The sequence below is a fragment of the Triturus cristatus genome, chromosome 10 (assembly GCF_964204655.1).
Source record: "Triturus cristatus chromosome 10, aTriCri1.1, whole genome shotgun sequence".
NCBI lineage: Eukaryota > Metazoa > Chordata > Amphibia > Caudata > Salamandridae > Triturus > Triturus cristatus.
In genome coordinates, this window is record NC_140593.1 from 400,590,166 (window position 1) to 400,611,054 (window position 20,889).

Here is a 20,889-nt window from a genome sequence, read left to right on the forward strand (position 1 = left end):
CTCATGCGTGGTTTGTCCTTTCACAGAACACACCAAAGAAATAGACCTTGGTATGCGGTATGCGTGGGAACAACGATCACACACAAACTGCAATACAGAGAAGGTAATCTACCTCATTAAATGCCCCTGCCAACTCATGTATGTGGGGATGACAGGGAGAAAAGTAAAAGTACGCATTTGTGAGCATAGAAGTACGATTAGAAGGGCTATCTCATCCACGAAACTGACTGCTCACTACATAGAGCACAAACACACAGACACAGATTTGTGGTGGACAATTATCGAGAAGGTGAATGGTGATGGTGATATGTCCAAAACCCTACTTGAACGCGAACAGCGATGGGTATATAGACTCAAAACCCACATTGTTGGATTGAATGATTTAATACCGTGGAATAAACTCAACAAAAAATAAATCTCTTGATGATCAGAAGCCAGTAACAAAAATTATTAACTCAGAGAATCGCGACCCCGTAATAATCCTGCCCTTACTATGTATATATGTATATATTTTTTTTCAAGATCAATCAAAACATTAAGTCTCAAAAACAAAATGACGTAGCTATATCATAACATAGGTTGAGAGTCTGTAACTGAAGAATAAAAATCTTAGTTTATATGTTTTTCAATATAGCTACAAATTTTCCCACGTCTCTGAGATCACAGTGGGTTCTAGGCCGGAAAATATACACTTGACATTAATACTAAGGGGCGATTATGCACTGGCCCAGTTCCTGTTTCTATTCAGTATAGAGGTCTAAACTGAAAAACGTCTTAACATGCACAACTTCATGATCAGTATTCTAAATGTATAAGTCACATGACACGAGTAAATAGCCCGTTTACACAGACTAACAAAACACTGGGATCAGTTGTGAGTAGTAGACACTAATAATGACTCTATCATCCTACCAAAAAACCGGGTTAGAATTAATATACCCTTTATTCACATTAGAGTCTCTTCAGTCTACATTATAAGACCGTAAGGACCAAGGATACTTTATGTGTTTGACGGTCGTCTTTTACTCCGTGTTAATAAAATAACAAATGTATAAAAAAACTTTAAACAAAGAGGGGCACGCCGTGAGTGTAGTACTACATTACCCATGATTCAGACCGGAGGCACGTTGACGTCAATTACGGAATGCGGAAATGGGCAGTACGACATCCTATCGGAAACGGTCCATTTATAATAGAACAACGAGGCAAACCAGTACCCCAAGCAGTGGAACCACCTCCAAATAGGATGAGACGAGGGGCAGGACCCTTGATGGTGTGAGTAATGATGGAGTTATGCTACGAACATAAGGTATGAGATGTAAGCTGGCCCCTTCGGGATCCAGCGTTCAGCACAGCTCTCACGGATACTGTCCTATGTTTGTGTTTTCGTGTGTCTGTCTTTGTTTTTTCCCCCCCCCCAAATCTGTGGGCCAACGGTTCAGGTGACTCGTTAATCTCGTGAATTTGGTGATTATACTCGTATGAACACGCAGTGTCTGACTACAGGGCTACCCCAATAAGAGCTGGTTCTCCACTTGGAGTTGATACCCCTTCCAAAACGGGGTAAGGATGAATGTGAGAAACAGAGAAAGATAGACGTATTGATGAGCGTGAAAAAGAGAGTATGCAAATACGTTATCACGGTTTTTTAAGAAAATACGGCGATTATTTTAAAGCTACAGTGTTGACCATGAGGGAATGACACGGGTGTAGGATCAACATTGATAGACGCACACCTAAGAGTAAAAGACGATGGGATGCGGCGTAAGGCCGCCACTAAGATGGGCATAACACAGAGACGAGCGCGTGATAAACGAAGTGTGTTTTTTCACTCACCACTTCTGTGTGTTTGGTGGACAAGTTTTCACCACAATTGAGTAAAAACAATAGTCGAGCCCACCTCGACTTCTAGGCGTCGAGGTGTCCCAATGATGAAGCATGATACCACTAGGGTGTGTGAGGGAATATAAAACAAAAGGAGTTGCCTCCTTCCCCACTCAGTAGTGGTGATCTCCATTGACTTCACATAGGGACCTCCACACTACCAGAGCTCTAGAATTGTTCAAATATATCCAACAACCCTGTAGCGAGTTGACAGTGGGGAGTACTTTTGGTAAAACAGTGTATAAACACGGGAGGGTGCACTCCCCTCATTTGTTCCTCTCGGCCCCCCTGTAAGTTTGGAAACCCTTCCTGCTTACATTTGTGTATTACGATTCTGTGTTTCTCCACAGATGTAGAGTGTGGAAACACTGCTTCCAGTTGGTCAAATTTCTCGGCAAGCCAATAAGAAAAATCGTCCTTATTCTGGGGGCACTTGCCCATCACCGAATTAACTATGACAGGGCTAATAACAACCGCAGGTTGACCAGCTGGTAGTCCCGCAACAGCAGGTGCCCCCACCTGCACATTGCGTGAAACGTATTGCACCAAAGCACTACATACTGTAATGAGGGCTGTATGGAGTGTACGCAATTCATCCACCGCAATAGTCAAATAGCGGGGGTGAGGCGTAAATCCGGCCAGCACCGGCCATGTGGCCCCTGGAATCGACAAAGGGCCGAGTCTAGCCAGTGCAACCGCATGGGGAAGGGCGCCATTAAACCAAATGCTATGCTGCCAGGCTGAAAGGGGAATCTCCAGCGTCCTGTATGGAGTATAATTTGCTGGGCCCCGTGTGTGAGTATACGTCTCATCATCCGCACTCCCTGCCGGCAGCGTCACCCAAGAGTAAAACAACTCGTAAGGGTGGGACGCGTCCGCACTCACCACAAAAATTACGGCCATCCCATCGTCCGGTACCCCATACTGCGTCAAATGACGCCGCAAAGGCGTACGACTATGTGCTGCAATTTCGACCGCCATAAGGACACAGAGAAGAACAACAATGGATTTTACAGTAGCACAAGGGTTCAGAAATATAAAACACCTTTTTAATTTACAAGCTTGTATGAACCTATTAGGTTACTAACAGGTAGGTGAAATCCGTCACTCACGTTATCCGGAAACAAGAGTGAGGGTGTTGTGGACTAATATAAGCACTACTAAGGCGTTTCAAGTCAAAAGACGAAACGTTAGGTGCGCCATGTTGCAGGGATTCTGCTCATGCACAGAACTATGTGCAGGAAACCATGACCTCAGTAAATTGTGGTGTACCAAAAACTCACCTCAGTACCCAGAACCCCTATCCGACCAGCATCAGTGTCCCATTCGCTATCCGTATTCTCTCGGAGGTCCCAATGTATAGACAATCCAGATTAAGCGACTTGGAGTACTCTCAGGAATGGTGGGAATCAGAAATACCTGTTCGCTATTATTCTCATATCAGTCCACATCAAGAGTAATCAGAGACACTGTAAAGTTTAAAAGGTTTATTTTATAAACTACGTGTCCTAAGATGCAGTACTTTGGCTAACATAAGCAGACAACTGATTATAATTAAAACCATCAGCATTGTTACAATACCATAGAAAATGAAGGGAGAAATCATATTACAAATGACAGTGGAATACAGCCACCTTCCCTTAGCTAGTAGGCCAGTATTATCATACTAATAGAAGGTCTCTAGGCTTGAATGGGGAACCCCATACGGTAAAGATCAGCGTAAGTGAATCACATCACAGGATCAGCTTTGCTCTGCGCCTGGAAATGTTCTTCTCCAGAATGTGTTTCTAACGCATGCAAACTGTAATATTAAAGGCTCTCGACATTCAGGTATTTGCAGCTGTGTGCATATTATGGCTAGAGAGTGGGCCGATCAACCTGGACTCAAAAACATACATTGTCTGGCGGCTCAGAGTGTTTTGCGCACAATGTTCAGACCAAGGTCGCAGTGCACGTCTAGTTATTTGAACAACAGACAGTTCTCATGTGAAGAAAAGGCAAGCAAACAGTTTTCAAATAATAACATGTCTCTGCAGTGTCGTGTGCAAAAGCAGCAAAAGTGGCAAGATGGCTTTCTAACATCTAACGTGCTTATGCTAACATAGCAATGTATGCATCTAAATCGCTGCCTTCACTACATTTTGCTTCAAAGTAATAGAAATGGGCGGAATCTTTAATAATCCTACATCTGTGTCACCAGTGGCCCACAAAGTTGCTGGAATAGCAGCAAACTCAGGAGGGAGGGATTCATTTTTAGTGAAACACTGCAAAGTATGCTTCCCAAGGGAATTAATAGTCAAGTAAACGCCATCAGGTGAACAATGAATTTTAGCATGTAATTTCTTCAACAAATCCAAGCCCAACAAATTTTCGCCACAATGGAAAGTCAAAAGAAACGGGAAGTCTATGGTAACAGGACCAATCGTAAAGGGAATAGGTTTGGAGATGGGGCTCACCACCAGAATTCCTGAGAATTCTACCGAAACATTATTGTGCCCGGACAGAGCAGCCCCTGGGACCAGGGAACGAGAAATAGAACTATTCATTGCACCCGTATCAACTAAAAACTTTTCAGATGTCCCCATCAAATGCGCCTCTACATAAGGTCCTTGCTGATCAACGGGTACTGACACCTGGCCCTTACGCTGTCCATGGCTATCCTATTTATAAGCATACCCTTTGGTCGCGTCCATTGCACACTCTTCATTATAATACTGCCTACCTCTTGGATTATCAAAGTAATTATTTTCTTGTCCAACTTGCGTCGCCTCCTCTCGTCACATATTACTGCGATCCACACTTCCTCGACCTCTTCCTCTACTTCTCATAGCCCAGTTCTGGGCTAGCAACAACGGACACTGAGATCGCCAATGCCCTTCCTCCTTACAATAAGCACACTGATTTATTCCCAAAACAACAGCCGGCCCTCTGCCTCGTCCAGTTCCCGCCCCCCTCGGGACGAACCCTCTACCGCCTCTCTCTCTGCCTCGTCCTTGAGCAACTTGTTGCAACATCACCCGTGTTTTAAGATCCTTCGCTTTCTTTTCCGTCTTATCCTTACTCTCATTTTCTCTATGTTCATAATATTGGGCCATACTCAATATTATCGAGGGTGTGGAAGTGGTCCAGGTACTTTCAGCGGCCTGTAGCCGTGCAGAGACTTCTGGTAACAAATTGGTCACAAAACGATTAACAAATAATCGTATACCGCCTTCCAACGATAAATCCTGCCCACTAAAATCAATGAATACGCACTCAAATCTAGTAAAAAAAATCAGAAACACTTTCATCTTTCTTCTGTTTACATGCGGTCAATTTGTCCCAATTCACCTTACGTGGCGGAATTAAGGAATGCATGTAAGTGATAATACGGCCAGGTACTGCCAATAATTCAGGTTTCGGCTTATCTCCAGGCTTACGATCCTTGTCCCAATCTTTTATCTGCTCTCATGTTCCGCCTAAGTCTTGAGCATGGTCCTGATCATGCACCTGACACCAGATGTCAACGGGGACCAATAACGCAAAAAATGGCTCTATGTCAGCTAAGGTCATAACGGCCGAAGAGGACGCTTCTGTGAGTTCTTTATAATAAGCCGTGGGATTCTTACGGGGGTCGGGAAATTGTGATTTTTGCGAGAGGACTTCACTCCTCTTCCAGGGGGTGTAAACCCATTGCTCCTGCACTCGAGCCTCTACATGAGGTCTAGTCACCACACCATGGTCATCCTTTAGTTCCAGTATTTCCGGATGAAAGATAGGATGAACTTCTCGCAAAGGATGCTGAGTGTCCCACGAGGGACACCTTTGACGCATCCATTCTCGATAATTTAATAAAACCTCCACATTTTTATACACTTCTTCTGGGCTAAGTTCAGACTTATGAGCCCTGTCCCGGATGTCATACATCACTTGGGGGGCCAACCCTCCTGGAAAACATTGTTCCCAGAGAGTAATGATACGTGCAGCCATGTGTTTCAAGGCATGTTGCTTCATAACAGGCTCATAGTCTCGAAGCGTGTTCCATATATCGGTTATAGTGTAAATAGGCTGTCGCATTCACTGGGATGACTGATCCTCAATCATCTGTTTCTCATTCTGTCCTACAGCCGAACGGGTAAACGTGTGTCGAAATCCCCCGGAGCACGAAACGGAGTTGAAACAGCTGAAGATGGGGTCGTGCTCGCAGAAGAGGAAGCCTACAGAGGGGTGGGGGGAGACAAAACAGCTGTGGACATAACGGAAGACGGCAGTGCAACAGGCAATAAAGTAGCCGTCTCAGACACTGAGGGAGACAAAACAGAGGACGTTCCCGGAGAGGCGAGGGAAGAGGAATCAACAGGGGCGGAAGCTGAAGGGGCCTGTACTAAAGTCAGGGGAACAACGGGATATACACGCTGCGGAGCGTAAGGTGGAGGTGGACGAGTATCCAATAAATCCTCTATCTCATCTTCCACTTCAGTCCTAGCCACATAGGTCTTATCCACTTGCAATCTGAATTGTCTGTCTGCACAATCAATCCCTTGTTCTGTTCGTGCTTTATCATAAGCTATAGCCTTCTGCGTAATCGTCTGATTTCCTTTCATCCTATATACTTTCTCCTCCCGCATACGTCTACGCTTTGCTTCCTTCTGCCACAGGTTTAGGGAGTCAAACATTGACTGTCGACTACGTTTAGAAAATAATCGATCCTGCAGAAAATTAATCTTTTTCTCATCAAAAGACCCAGTTATGGGCCATTGTAATTCCACATTATCTTTAGTATATTTATGCCATAGTGTATTAAACAAAAGAGGTGTAATACCATGCTTTACATACATATCATAACTTGGGCTGCCCTCAGGCGGGGCAGGTTGACTTTCAGCCAAACACGTTTCATTAGGGCGGCAACAACATCTAAAACAACTCAATTTGCTAAAACACGGCATAGTTATTATCGTCACGCGTTCCTCATTCAGTCATACAAATATAAACTTCCAAACATGGCCATGTTCAAACATTCACAAAACATACAACCTTACACTCATTCAAACATACACAAGACAATAATATATATATATATATATATACATACAAAGATATTCAAAACTGACGTCTTTTCAAACAAAGAACAGAGCCCGTCGACTCCTGTTCGTGGAGAATCAATCAAATTCAGATTCCAAGACCAACAGATACCAAAACCAAGCAGTCCAAAGACTACCAAGAGACCATCAGACAGGTATAACCACAGACCGACCTACAGACCATCCCGCAGCCTTCCTGGTTCACTCTTGGGACTATTCTGACTAAGCCTGCTTTATTTGCACCGCTTCAGATGTGTTCCCAAGGCTTCCCAGGTACAGCTACAGGCGTTTCCGAGAGCAGTCCGTCCGGGCGCGCACCACACGTGCCACACCCGGTGTCCGATCAGAGTCTCTATTATTCACAAAAAGGTCCGTGGAGCATCTACACGTGCAGCCACCACAATGCTGCCCCGTCAGACCCCCAAAATTCTCCGTGGTAGACTGACCACCAAATACTTACACAGTTAACTGCTTCAAAAGCACTGCTCAACAGTGCATGTCAAGAACGTCAAAACAATTCCACTCACCTGGTGCACACAGGTACAATAGCGTGTTCTCCACTGCCAACTCCTCAAGACCAACATGGTTAGCTCCTGGGTTACGCCCGTAGGACTCCGGTGAAGGGTCACTAGCAGCTGGGGATACTCTGATCGTGAGAGCGGAACAAGTTCATATTAAAGATGGCTAAATTTTAAACGATCCTTTTCCGTCCACCCGCTCGACCAGAATTACCCCTTTGTCCTTACCACCCGTTTATGGGGAGGACGACCCAATCACGGAGTCCCGGCGGACTCGCCAACTGATGTACCATAAAAATAAACTAAAGGACTATACCTACCAATAGTCCCAATCCCATTACCAAATAATCAGTCAGTTGGCAGTGAAGAAGGTTCAATCGTTTATTCAACAAAAATACTCTATAGAGGAACCCCCCCAAACCTCACCCATCAGGTGCGCCGAGAAGACTGTTGGCTCGTATTCAAACATGAGGTTATATACTTTTCGGTTCAACACATACAATCACTGTAAAAGGAAAAACACCTTGAGCTTCAGGAAAATTCCATATATGGCACACATCAGACCAGTACAAAGGCTTGACTATCTATTACTGATGAGGTCAGGAGGGGTGACTCCCTTTCGTCTTGGTGCCTGGGAGTGTAGGCACGGCGCCTCCAGGAATGAGCTTATCACCCCCAAAGCCAAATGCGACCTTGAGTCTTAGAACAGAGGAGTGAACAGCCTACCTTCAGCTGCTACCAGTAACTCAGATGAGCTGGGGCGTGATCCCAGTCCGTGCTCGAGCATGTGTTTAGAAGATGGCATCTGTATGGTTCTCGGCCTACTCTTTTAGCAATAGATACACAGGGAGAAAATAAATAAGTTTCCTCCAAGCAAAAGTATATATATCAGACATAAAGTGTATGTATAGATGCATCATGCTAACATAATATAGGTCTGATACTCCGTATATACGGGAAATCTACCTTTTTATCCCTCAGCACTATAGGAGTCTTAAACACACACATCCCTCACTAATGTGCACACACATGTGCACATGTGCTTACGTATAACAAGCCAAGTGCCCATTACACACTGTTGCGTCACAGTGGTCTTATCTTAAAAGGCGGACACTGGCAGTAAACACGCGCTGTCCATCAACCATGAGTTTACCATGGGTGAGTCACTGGTTGTAAGGCTCAACTACAGTAAAAAGGTCAAAAACTAGGTGGTCAAAAAAGAAAAAAATCGAAGCGAATTTGATGGGCAGACCTCATTGCCTTAGAATAACAAAATCAAAAAATGCTACAGCACTATTAACTATACTTTGAATCAAATATTTAATTAATTTAAATATATAAAATTACATTCAAATTATATTTTGAAAGATTTATTCAAACAAATTGGGGGTTGTACAAGTGTTTGGCTAGGTGTCATGTTGGACTTACTCCAAGTCTGAGCTGGAATACATTCCCACGGTTTAGGGTCCTTTTTAGCTATAGTAACTTTAAAAGTGATGTTTGTGAATCCGAATTGGCATAGTCTTTTGTGAGTAGGTGCATGTCTTTCCCTAAACTCCTCCCCAGCTCTCCAATAGACCCTCTATGCACCTCCCAAAACCCCTCCTACTTAGTAGTAAGCATTCCCTATTTTCCAGCTACTTCCCTGATGCTCCCACATTTCTTACTAAAACATGTATGGAGATCTCTGCAGTTGTGGTGATGACCTCTGCACAGAAAAGATAGGAGAGGTGGAGATCTGCGTAAATAGGTTAATGAATAACATTTTGTAGTACATGAGTAGTACTATTGCATTACTACTAAATGTACTACAAAATGCAGTTTGTGAATAAGCCAGTATGTGAGGTTGAGAAGCTTGCCCTACTGTCCTGTCTTACTGAAACTTAAGAAACTCCTTTCCCTATCCAAAAGCAGAAACTTTTTTTGTCAATACCTCGTTTAACTGCCCTTCTATTCTCTTGGTTGTAAAAGTGTATCCTTCTCTCAGAAAATAAACTAATATGCTCAAGGTGAAAATCGGTGCTTGTCAGAGAGGGACACAGGGGCTAATACAAGAAATGCAATGCTATTACTACTTCATCTCTTTTTTTCCCCTTCTTTACAGATTGAGGATCAATCCAGCAATTCTTAATTTTTATCTGGTCAAAAAAAGAGCTGACGAACAAGGAATACTGCACCACACTTGGTTTAATGCACAACAAACCAATAACTGAGAATGCTCCCTTTACACCAAACATCCAAACTGTTAGAAAGTAAGATAAATTATATATGTTTGGCCTGCTAAATGAAACTACCACGAGAAGCCCTATATCTATGTTTCATATTTCCCAAAAGTCCACTCGAAACCTCATAGGTCAAAACATTTGAAAGAATGGCCACTGACTCAGAAAACAGTAGACAGTTTACAGTTGTGGTCTGGTGCCAAAATATTGATTGTTAAATACTGCCTGACAAAAATATTGTGTACTTACTGGCCTTTACAAAAATGTAACTCGGCTTTCATAATATAAAATCTAGGCATAATGGAGCAATATTGTTGTAAACAATATTTAGGCTACAATATTTTTCTCAGACAATATTTAGGATGCATGTACACCTATAGTTTGACATATAGTAAAAACAATGCTGCATTGAAGCAAATAAGACATTAATTACTAAATACGTACTGCTTAGGTAGCTACAGTAACTAAAGCATTGAAACTAATAGATAAACACTGGTTTGTGTTTAATGTCAGTAGACTGGAATTAAGATGTAGAATCAACCTCAAGTTGCAATGAAGTACCATTTAGGAGTGGTTAGTCCTAAAGTCAAACGATGAGTAACACATGGAATTTTAAGTGTGGTACTAATATATTCTACTGAAAATTATTATCTGTTTTATACGCCCTGGATTGGTTTAGTCTTGCTATGCATTGGTAAAGTGAGGCAGTAATATAGCTCATGGAAATGAGGTCTTTATACCTTTAGAAAACTGTGTAGCTACTTCAAAGTCAATAGGTGAACGGTGTCAAATTACATCAGGAATTTCAAAGTTGTGACTGCCCTTTACAGGGTTTGGCTCTTTTATCAAAATGTTTGGCAATTACTCAATCCACATCCTACAATAATGCAGTCCGTGTCTTTGGTCCATTTGGATATTCAACCTCCTGACATCTTTGAGGTCTTGTGACCACACATTACTGGGGTCTTTCTGTTTTCAAGCCATGAGCTCCTCTTCACATTCTGCAGGAGGACCTTATTTTGGGCCTGGCTGAAAGTAAAAATAGGAAAGACCCTTTCTTCCTACAGGTTGTGTGGAAATGTGCCTACAAGTGGGCACACTGGTGCAGGGTCACCCTCTCGTCCATGGGTCCCAAGACTAACAAAAGAGAGATCAGCACTGGAGTTGGAGTAAATAACAAGTTTATTAATCACTCGTGAGTGGGACCATGTCCACACAACACTCTCAAGTGTGCAGGAGGAGGTACTCTGATTTCACAAACCATCATCCCTTTTATACCATTTTGTTGCAATGTAAGCATGTGAACAGAAATGGAAAGAACAAGTTTAGAAATAGCTATCAGCAAACAAGCACAGATGGATAACTACGTGGTCAGCAAATAGGGAGGGGGAGCAGGAATGCTTATGGCAGCAAGCACTAAACAGTCAACAGATGACATCTAAGACCAGGTGCACCGGCAGCTACAAACCCCCAGCACGTACATTGCTTAGCCATGTCTGAGGTCAACTAAAATAGATAACACAAGCAGAGTGAAAAGACGAGCAGCAAAGGACGGAAGAATTACGAAGGAAAAGAAATGTACACCACAGCCAAAATGGCTGTTGCTTATGCTAACAAAAATATTACACGCTTTACACAGATGAGCCTTTTAGCGTAAGCTGAAACATTTTCTAATTTCTTCAAAGGGATACGATACACATCATGAATGTCAATTAACATGATTTCACAGATTTCTCGTTCTATTGCTAAACGGGCATTTGTATTTTGGACATTCGTTTTAGATGGTAAACAAGTTGTACAAGTGGAAATACAGAGGGAACAAAGCATTGGCCCACATTGAATACATAAACAACAAGAGAAGAGAATTGCAATAATTATGAACAAGGCCGACAATATTTTCAGACCCCATACAGAAAATATGTTCCAGAACCATCCAGTCCAAGCCCATGTTCCTGAGTCTTGATGTATCTCAGTGGCTATTTTATGCATTTTGGAAATGGCATCATAAACAGAAGGGGCGTGGTCAGGGATGAACACGCAGCAACTACTACCGATAATGCGACATGCTCCACCATGATCAGCTAAGATTACATCTAGCACCATTCTATTTTGCACAGTCACAATTCTCGTAATTTGGTGTTTTCTCCTGTAATATTTCCAAGAGCCATTGCTGTCTGATTAGTCACAGCGTCTACTACACGGGTCAAGCGTCTGATTTTGCTGCTATTTAAAGCTGCACCAACAAAGAAAAAGAGTGCCAAATTAAAGTCAACTTATTGCTGTAATGCAGTGCCAGTTTGATCCACTTCATCATTATTTATATGTCTTTTGAATCGGTTCAAGGAAATGTCATTAAACAATTTTTGATCTTTATGATAAGATGCAGGTGCTAAGAACACAGGAGGAAACAAGAAGGACACATAGCATATTCCAGACCATCCAATTGGTAGATGATAGTAACCTTTACTTCCACAAATGAAATAAGTGTTGTGTGAGGATAGAAAACTGCTATTGTTTGTTCCAGTGATATTCAGTACTATAGTACAGTCACTTTTTCCCACTGGGATACTGCCAAACTGCTCACACAAAGATTTGCTCGGGCTCCAGTAACAGCATTAACGGAGGCCCATTACCCTTGGCCGTTTGAGTGTTGGGGAAAACATAACTTGTGGAGGAATTTCCTTTGCGATACTCCTCCATTTCATATACATTTCCTTTGGCTTGTGGGTCTCCTTCCTCATCGGGGTAACAAACCTTATTGAGTTTCGCATTAAGTCCTCCTACATCAGCTAGAGTAATATTAGTGATTTCAGAGGCTCACAACAGCCCAAACCAGGCTCTACAGGAGCCATTATGCAAGAATGGCAGAGGAATGAAAGGTGTTCCTCCCTTCTTCTGATGAGCGGGCATCATTCCACATACCCAGCAGTTGGTAGTGTTCGTAGCATTATGAGTATGATGCAACATTTGTATGAAAGTGTTATTGAGAGATGACATTCGGTGCTTCTTTTCATGATAGGGAAGAGTGAAATAATAATGTTCGGTGTGGACAGGAGTAGTAGCAGTCAGTAAGTTGCGAGCCGGAGTTACTTCCTCCACAACCCACATTATCACAGCAATAATGACAGCAGTCAAAGTTAGTCCAATAACGAACATTGTACTTTTGCTACAGACTTTTGTAGCATTCGATTTCTTCTCCTCAAACATGTTCATCTCGTTGGCAAACCACAAAACAGATGGTGCCCTAAGGTCCTGGGCAGGTGTTGGTTTCTTCACTAATGTTGAGACGAGTAGTCACTAAAAGACTACCCCCCTTTGTAGTCAGCCTTTAACCACCCAGGACAGTGACTCAAACAGTCTCTTTCTGCGATGAAGTGTCTTTCTTTCCAGATCGAAGCAGATATCTAGATACACCAGGGATCGTGTGGTCTGGGAAGACTTCCTCAGGTCCTTTGGGTGACGCAGCTCGTCCTTTCTTGCTGACCAGGATGTCGCGTCGATCTGTCAAAGCAGCAGGGCTCACGAGGGCATGCAGAATTTTTCGGCAATGGCTGGCATGGACCCAATTCTTCCGGTTGGTCACTCCCACTGCAGTTCTGGTAGCAAGGAGGACCTGCTCTGGGCCGCGCCACCGAGGTGCCAAGGAACTGGTCCATTGAAACGATTTTGTCAGCACAAAATCTCCAGGCCACAGATCATGGCCTTCACCCTGCGACCTGTCTGGAAGAGCTTCCCGTACCTGCTGATAAATAGAAGACAAGCTGTCAGTTAACTGGGACAAATAGTCACTCATCAGCACATGGGGTACATCATGTATAGGGCGAGGCTTAGGGACCCCCCAAATATTCATGGGCCTTCCAAAGACAATTTCATATGGCGTAAGGCCAGATCGTGTATGTGGTATCAATCTGATAGAAAGCAAAGCTAGGGGCAGTGCATCAGGCCATTTCAAAGATGTGGAAGCCTGTATTTTAGACAATTTTAATTTCAAGGTGGAGTTGTAATGCTCCACCAAGCCTGCTGATTGTGGATGAAAAGTGGCATGAAATTTCTGCTTAATCCCCAACCCTTTCATGACATTTTCGACAACTTGCCCAATGAAATGAGGTCTGTTGTCACTCCATAAGATTTGACAAATGCCGAATTGAGGAAAGAACTCCTTTAAGAGAACTTTCGCTGTCATGAGAGCTGTATTATCCTTCGTAGCATACGCCTCCACCCATTAACTGAAGGCACAAACCACTACTAGGACATATTTTAGATTATTACAGCGCTCAAACTGAATGTAATCCATTTGCAGGACCTCAAAAGGTGCAGTTGGTGTCGCAAACCCTCCTGTTGGAGCTTGCGTTCCCTTTCCAGGATTACACTGGAGACAGACCAGACAAGACTAGACTATCTTTTTAGCAGTGCCGGCAATATCAGGATGATCCCAAACTTGCATAAGTTGTTTTGCCATTGATGATGCACCAACATGTGCCGGCCCATGTGTCATGTGAATCAAAGGGTATAAGTATGCTGTGGGTAACTTCCATTTGGTCATATCTTTATTCCTCCAGCAGCCCTCATCATCCAGTTCCCTCTTTAGACCATTGGTCTAGTTCGTCAGCGGAGGCAGATTGTTGCATGTCCAGCACCTCTTGCCTGGCATCATGCCAACGTTCAGCTTGTGACTTCACCACATACATAGATGTGGTACTTCGCTGCATTGCGGTCTCACGGGCTGTGTGATCCGCAAAGGCGTTACCTGCTTCTATTTTATCAGTCACTTTCTTGTGTGCACTACACTTAACAATTGCCACTTTCTTAGGATAGGTTAGGGCAGTAAGAAGATTATGAACTAATTCTCCATGCACTATCTGTGTCCCATGTGAGGTGAGGAAGCCCCTTTCTTTCCATAAGCGACCATTATTGTGTGCCACCCCGAAAGTTTTCTGGCTGGCAGTAAAAATGTTGACTAGTAAGTCTATACTAAGCTCACATGCTCTCATCAGTGCAATCAGTTCGGCCGCTTGGGCCGACTTCTGTGGGATGCAAGCTGTCTCAACTACTGTCTGAAGTGTCATAATAGCATAGGCAGCACATGTAGTGCCATCAGGTAATTTTAAACATGAGCCATCAACCCATAACTCCCCATCAACACTAGAAAGAGGTGCATCTTGTAGGTCTGTTGCAGGGATTCTGCTTATGCACAGAAGTATGCGCAGGAAACCAGGACCTCAGAGAATTGTGGTGTACCAGAAACTCCCCTCAGAACCAAGAACCCCTATCCGACTAGCTTAGTGTCCCATTCGTTAGCCGAGATTTAGCTCGGCGGTCCCAATGTATAGACAACCCAGAACAAGCAACTTAGATACTCTCAGGAGTGGTGGGAATCGGAAATACCCGTTGGTAGCTATATATCAGTCCACAACAGAATAACAAAGACACGGTAAAGTTTAAAGAGTTTATTTTATAAACCTCGCGTCCTAAGATGCAGTACTTTGGCTAACACAAGCAGACAAATGGTTAAGATCAGAACCATTAGCATTGTTACAATACCATAGAAAATGAAAGGAGCAATCATAATAATAATGACAGTGGAAAGCGACCACCATCCTTTCTCTAGCAACTAATAGGTTATTATTAGACCAATAGAAGGTCTCTTAGGCTTGCATGGGGGACCCCATACCTTATAGATCAGCTTAGTGGAATCACATAACAGGATCAGCTAGGCTCTCTCCTGCAACAGCTCTTCATTTCGAATGTAACAGAAAACATGCTGCTCTGCAATATTAAAGGACTCGTCTTTCAGGTATTGGCAGCTGTATGTATTTTATGGCTAAGAAGTGGTATGATCAACCTGAACACAACAACCTGCACCGTCTAGTGACCCAGACTCGTTCTTTACACGGTGTACAGACCAAGGTCACTGCTCACTGTTAAGGATGTTAAACAACAGACGGTTCTCATGTGAAGCAAAGTCGAGTCAGCAGTTCTCGAATGAATAACATGTAACAACAGTGTCGCGTGCAAAAGCAGCAAAAGCGGCAAGCTGGCTTTCTAACAGCCGACGAGGTTATGCTAACTTAGCGTTGTACATAGGGAGTGGTTAACCCATACTACACCCCCCCTTGATCGGACTACTAACCACTAGGGGCGCACTTATCAAGAACGCAGAGTTCAAGTCAGAAAGAACGGAACCTATGGCATGAACTATAAGTCCATATAAGGTAAGTGTAAAGTTCGAAAAGAAAAAAAAAAGTGTCAAAATGGAAAAATGATGTCGTCAGTGAAAAAACCATGAAAAAATGGAGAAAAATGACATCGATGGATGCACCATGAGTTGACCAAGACAAAGAGTCAATCCATCAAGGTATAGGCACAATAAGTTGCAACAGCCTCCAAGAGGAAATCATTGGAGCGTTCCGCAAAATTATCCGCCATCCAATCCAGCAAGGGAAAGGAACACACTTGTTCACTCACAATTGGAGCTTCCAGCACCACACGAGGACAACAGGAAGGTTCCTCGATATAACTTCGTTCCAGCAAGTCAATCGCAGCCTCTCCAATGGCCCAATATCCAAGGACTCCATGTGCCGCACCCAAGGCCATAAACCCGACACCAGAACATTCAAACTCATGAGCCGTTAAGGGGCCCATTAGTTGACCAAAATCCGGGACAGGTGACACCGAGTTTGACAGGCATAAATCCAGAGCCCACTGGAATGGACAATCCAGGCAGTGAAAGACTGGTTACACACAAGTAAAGAATGGAAACCGGAAGGACAATCCATACGCGACACTTAAGGTCGCCAGGGGTAAGGTGCCATAGTATTCAAGCATCCGGTTACGCAGATGTAACAGCCGGGGCATGTTGTCTTGGTACGCAAGTTGTGCAGCCATTGCGCAGTATGCAAACCAATAGAAGTATTCCAGCTATAAGGGTGAAAAGCAAAGGGAGACCTCCGAAGACGCTGGAAAAAAATAGAATGAAAAAATGCGGGAATCACACCAAAAATAGTTTGAAAGGAGGTCACGAGGCCGGAGCCCACAAGTTTAAAAAAATGAACTATGCCAGTCGTAGACGAGGCATTAAAGATAGTCTGTATCAATGTTCCAAAATGGAAGGGGAGGTCAGTATTCAAAAGCGTCTGCACCTCCGTGCGGGTGTTTGCCACATGAAGAAGAAAGGTTTCACGGGACGAAGTCAAAGCGACCTCCCTTTGAGACAAAAGAGCCCTTATTCTGCTCATCTGGTTGAACTCCGTGCTCAAGGTTGGAATCGAAGGCCAGATAGAAACATCGAGCCGGCCATGCGGGGGTGGGAAAAGGACATTTTTACAGCAAACAACACGCTGTGAAACAGTCACTATGTATGGTATGCCCTTTAGAATCCCGCAGCAATCCTCATTATTTAAAAGCAAATAGCTACCGTTAGCAAGCAGCGTGAATGAAGGGGTTATTACCGGCACCGGTATACCTTTCAGGACGCAAGCCAAATTAGGAGCGTGTACATTGCAAGCACCATGTAATTGTATGTGTCTACACACTACAGAATGATCAGGAGCAGAAGTGCATTCCTCACCCTTCAAATAAACCTCTTTTCCCTCCCGCATGCATCTATATGTGAACGGGAGCGACCAAACTTCATGCAGGAATGCAGTACCAAGTTGTTCATATCTGCCAAGAGCATAATGTTTCATGCACGAACTAAACTTAAAAAGCGGAAAAGGTAAAGTGATCACTCCGTGGATAAGCCACACGGCCGAATTTAACTCAGCAATAGAGAAAGGCAATGGTTCTAATTTCTCAATGTGCAGTAATGAATAAGTAGCATCCTTCATAGACATAAACTGTTGTTTTGCAGATAAATTAAAAGGGAGGAACAAAGAGGAAACATTCATGTAATCCCATGGTACCTTCCCTGCCTTTAACGTTTGTAAAGTCCATGCAAACTGCATAACAGAACGCAACTGATTCTGGCCATGATACAATACAGACAAATCATCCTGCACAATGTCTACGACAGATGAAACAATATTATCTAAAGTGTAAATTCTAGAAGACAAGGTGTTTATGCTATTATCAATCACAGCCAATACTTTTTCCATATTGGCCTGGTCAATAGCACGTAATCTGGACGCAGCCTCAATTTGCGACATTTTCCAAACTTCGTTGTAAATAGCATATACCCATCTTTTGGACCTGCCTGCTGCAGGACCCTTAATAAAATCATTCAGATCAATTTTGTCGTTTAAACGTGACAAATGAAGTTTAACAGATGCTAATGTGGAATGTTGCAGCCACGACTGGCATAACTTACCCACAGAGTAGGTAGTTACAGTGTGTGATGATTCAAAACGAGGATCTACCCTGACTTGAGTGTACCCAGGTGCCAAGGCTAAAAATCGACGTTGACAGGAATCTGACCCAGTTTGCCATACCAACCACCCATCAGGATTAAATGCTGAAACATTTAAGGTGGCGTTGGAAATGAGGGACTGCAACCCAGTAAGGGAAAGATCTGTGTAATTACCCCATTCGGGATAAGCACTCAGATCCGGGATCGAGGGGGAATTCAATTTTTTAGATGTGGCCAATCCAAAACAGGTAGTCTGAAAAATAGACGAATTCAAAAACAAAATGTGGTTTGGGATAAGACAAGCGCGATGCAAAGCTTCTGTTCCCTGAACCTGCCATGGTTTAGTACCCCAAACCGATTTAAGATCGATAGTAGCTTTCCATAGCTCATAGCCTCCGATAGCTAATTCGTCCATAAAGGACTTGGAATATAACAATTTGGTATGTGTCAACCTAACCTTAGAGGCGGTCTCAGCCGCTACTTTAAAATAAAAGGAGGTCGGTCTAGACACACTAAAATCCGAAAAATATGTGAACTTGTTCACTAATGTGGCCGAACTTCCATAATAAGGGGCCGGACAGTGTTCCCATTGTGTGTAATTAACAAAATTACGAAAGGTATTTGCTCTGTGTAGGAAATGTGTGCCATAATGTTGATAACAAAAAATTGTTCACCATAATTAGCAGAATTTAAATACAAATCTTCAGCATCAAATGCAGCATAATATTTTAGATCAGAAAATAGTGCTTCTATTGCTTGTACATCCCAATCATCAGATCAGATATTCTGTTTAACTACATCTCCCATAGAAACACGAAAGACATTAGGCACATTAATCACTTCGGTAGGTCCATGAATTTGAAATTTAACAGCATCCCAAGCGATCCCATCACGCACAGGCCAGGCAGTAATGTTCACAAAAGTCTGGTCCCTTTTCATAATGTGTGATGAGGAATGGGGGGCCAAAGTCCCATCAATTAATCTAATCGCAGATCTTTCAGTCAGGTAGTGTCCATTGATAAGTTTAAAAAACACTACCACAAAGCCAATTGTCATGAACAAAAAAATACATATTAGCACCAGCCAGATGTAAGTCCACGGTGCCACCAAAAAATGTCTCTTGAACCAGGCAAAAAATACAGAAATTTTGGAAGGGGCAGTGGAAGTCATTGATTCAGTGTCAAAGGAAGAACGTGACTGGTTAATCGCTGTCGAATGTAACAGAGGCAACGGGACACCTGCAGGATAAGCATACTCAGGATCATCAGGCAAATCACCAGCTGTAGGCGGCATAGAAGGAGCAGTAACTGCATGCATCTCAACGGCAACCTCAGGCATGATATTCGAGGGCGGCATCACAACAGAATTTCGCAGAATGGAAGGGCAAGAAACTGAAGGTATCATACTATGGAGAATCGGCCACCCGCTGTAGCTTGACATTGTCAATCAAGATGTACCTGTTATCCTTGCGACCAGGAAGTGGAGGTAAAATAACTGTACGTGTACCCTGGACTCCAAGCACCGGGACTGGTGCACGATAAGAGGGGCCAAACTCCTTCTTGTTCTCCACCTTCTCACGGACCAGGTCACCAACTCGAGGTAGCCAGCCGACTACCGGAATCTGGAACTCAGCTTCACATGTAGAGGGTACGTGTTCCTTTGCTAGAGTGTCTCTGGCTTCTTGAAGATTCTGCAATACAGCACAGTGATCATCTAGGTCAAAAGGCGCGGCAGCCGCCGCCATGTCTAGACCCTCAAGGTCCGGAACAAACATTCGTACTCCAAAGAGCATCATGTATGGGGTCCGCCCACCCAGAGACCTTCTAGGGAGATTATTAAGTGCACGTTGCACGTCATACAAGTGGGTTAGCCAGCTTCGGCCTGTACCTAAAACCCTTGCTGTCAAAGATTGCTTTAGGTCACGGTTCATTCACTCCACCACACTATTGCCCTCAGGCCGGTATGGAGACGAAAATTTGACTTGGACCCCCAAACTTCTCATGACTTCTTTGTAAGCCCTAGAGGCAAACGCAGGGCCCTGGTCAGAATGAAGGGTACCACATGCAAAACTCCCAACAAAGACACGCAAATCCTTGATGACAGTCCGGGCATCAGCACTCCTTTGCGGCCACACCCACAGAAAACGTGTGCACGAATCCACTGCAACCAAGATGTACTTGTACGCAGTATCAGAGGAAAAAGGACCGCAGTGATCTAAATAAACACACGCAAGTGGTTGATTAGATATATACAGCTGTGTTTGTGGTGGACGCGTGGCAGAAGAAGGTTTAATCTGCTGGCAAATGTCACATAAAAGGACATAAGCCCGCGCCTGTTTGTACAAACCGTACCACCAGTAACGTTGCTGCAAAAGAGAAACAGTAGCCGAAACGCCGGCATGCGCAGACGCAACACCTTCGTGGGCAGCTGAAATCAAAGATGGTCTGCAGTCCGCATTGGGAATCAATCTGTCACCAACGTCGTTAATCCTCACTAACGGGACGTTATCAGGACTTAAGCGATAATGGTAGCGAGAAGGGAAACCTTTCGGAAAGCCTGTCCCAGTCTCGGACGCAGCAATAGCTGCCAAGATGCCATCATCAATCTTAGTTTTGGATCTTGTAACTGCTGCTACTAAATATGTCGCCACTGCGGTTTTTGCTGCCTCGTCAGCCAAACTGTTACCGACAGCATGGACACCAACTCGTTGGTGACCAAGAGTGTGAATTATATTCACGAGGGGCAAAACTTCTTTAAGTTCTGCCACTCGAACCCAAAGCGTTTTGTGCTTTATTGTGCTACCTTTCGAATCACGAAAGTCATTGTGACTCCAAAAGTGTAGATTCTCGTTGTATGATTGA